Here is a 1,678-nt window from a genome sequence, read left to right as displayed (position 1 = left end):
GAAGAAGAAGAAGAAGAAGAAGAAGAAGAAGAAGAAGAAGAAGAAGAAGAAGAAGAAGAAGAATTATTTCTTTAACTGGATAAAGGTTTCTAGGAGGCATGCCATCAAGGTTGTCAACCTAAAGGCCTCATATGGAAAGGACACAGAGATTGTTTGCTCAGTGCTTGTTCCCACAGACACAAGCTCTATCTGGTCTCTGGAGAAGCTGGGACCACCACAAGCAGTGTTCTCATAAGTGATTTTTAGATTTGATTTTGTCACAAAAAGAGAAAGTGAGTGAGACACACTTGGCTCTTTAAGGTAGAAAATATAAGCACTACCAACTCCTTTGTGAGTTATTTACTGAAAGAGAGACCTTCAGGAAGAAGAAGGATCTAATTTACCCATTGTATTTCATCTATTAATTAGAACGTTGCTGGTGTTTGCTGTCCAGTGTCTGCAATCACATGCTATCCCTGCAAAAGCACCACTGACTCTGTCCACCCTGTGCAATGTCAGAAAATAAGGCAGTTTTATTTAGTCATAGATTTTAAGGTCTTCTTAATCTTTCTGTCTTTCTTTTTCTCAGTTCTCATCAGTCAAAGAGAGCACCGGCAGAGCGATTATTGGATACTCTATAATTTTACTGGCATCTCAAAGACTGAAATGTCTCAGTATGTTCAGGGATGTGTAAATCTCTAGGTTTTATCTCCATGTTTCCCTTTCTCTTTGCCGTTTTCTTGGTGAATTAAATCCAGCCCTGAATGTGAGCTCCAACTATCGATCCTCCTGTAATACAACCTGCAAAACCAATCAGAAAACAATCCATTATGACTCCTTTTGTATTTGCATTGTAGTAGGTAGATGTGTAGGTGTGAATAAACCTTAGTCTATGCCTGTTACAGTGCATGTGAGTGTATGCGCATTTGTATGCCTATATGTACATTATGCAAGTGTGTGCATATGTACATTTGTGTGTGTGTGTGTGTGTCAGTGCATGTGTCTATGAATGTGAGTAAATGAGTGAGGTCCTGTATGTATGCATGGAAGTATGTGCATGCATATTCCCATATGTATGTGTTCATACGTTTATGCCCATGTATGAAGCAGAATAGCCCATTTCCTTAGTACTACCAAGGAAGAGAATAGACTCAGAAATTACTACTCTAGTTGATTAGCAGAGCTGTTTGTTTAACATTGGACATGGTGTGAATCAGTGATTTGTGGAACTCATATATTTTTTAATCCAATCAAGAAAAGCCATCTAGAGAAAGCTTAGACTCAGAAATGTCTGTTCTAAAGGAGCTCAGAAAGTAAATAGGAACAAATAAATGAAAGTGAAAGCCTTTGCTTTGTGTGCCCATTTAAACTCTGATCCTTATTCTCCTGGTCAATAAAATCCACTCTATCACGAAGCAGAAACATCTGTAGATGCCCAAGCCCCTTTCCACCGACCGAAAAATACATCTTCTTTTCACACATCTTTATTTTCTGTGTTTTAGACAAGACATTGCATAGCTCTATGTAGCTCTTTATGTAGCCAAGGCTAGCCCGGGACTCCTGATCCTTGTGTTTTTGCCTCCTATGTCCTGGAATCACCTCCTGTGTAGTCTTCATGGTTCTTTATGAAGATAATTTTTGCTGTAGCAAATGTTGGTGTACCAAGTAGTTTGTGGTGAGATGAAACACTTGCTGAGCA

General features: G+C 39.0%; 1 long non-coding RNA gene across 1 annotated transcript in view; it reads left to right on the top strand.

Annotated features, from left to right (window-relative positions):
- LOC116083353 overlaps positions 1-803 on the top strand; it is a 3,381-nt gene extending 2,578 nt beyond the window's left edge. The window contains exon 3 of the long non-coding RNA XR_004115684.1: positions 569-803. This is a non-coding gene — a long non-coding RNA (uncharacterized LOC116083353). The remainder of the gene's footprint in view (positions 1-568) is intronic.
- The last annotated feature ends 875 nt before the right edge of the window (positions 804-1,678 follow it).

This window comes from Mastomys coucha, unplaced genomic scaffold (genome assembly GCF_008632895.1).
Source record: "Mastomys coucha isolate ucsf_1 unplaced genomic scaffold, UCSF_Mcou_1 pScaffold8, whole genome shotgun sequence".
In the NCBI taxonomy this organism is placed as follows: Eukaryota; Metazoa; Chordata; class Mammalia; order Rodentia; family Muridae; genus Mastomys; species Mastomys coucha.
Note: the sequence above shows the minus strand (reverse complement) of the source record. Positions and strands in the feature narration are given on the sequence as shown.